The following is a 444-nucleotide window of genomic DNA, read 5'->3' on the forward strand; positions in this document are numbered from 1 at the left end:
TCCCGACAGGAGTGGGTGTGTGAGAGAGGAGGGGCGCTGAAACAGCCAGGGCTGGCGGCGTGTGATGAGGCACACCTGACGTGAATAGAGCCTCATCACCGCCGCCGTTAAATGCCGAACGCGCCTCTCCTCGGGAGACCGGTCTCTTCCCCGTGCATGCACGCTGGTGTCCTCGTGGGTCCAGGAAGGGAGCGTCGAGGAGGACTGCCGCACCCGTTAGGCGGCTGACGGGCCAGGAGCGCCGGGATTTCCGGAGATGGACGAAGCCGCGCAAGAGACGCCGCCGCCACTCGCTCCCGGCCCCGAGAGGGGAGCGCGTGCGGCCACCAGACTCCGCCCCTTCCCTGGACCACTCCCTTCTGAACACTGCCCTCCTTCACTAGCCCCGCAGCACGACGAGGACACCAGATCCCTGTTTATTTTGGACACTTTTCCCCCTTTGAA

This window comes from Barbus barbus (genome assembly GCF_936440315.1).
Source record: "Barbus barbus genome assembly, chromosome: 1".
NCBI lineage: Eukaryota > Metazoa > Chordata > Actinopteri > Cypriniformes > Cyprinidae > Barbus > Barbus barbus.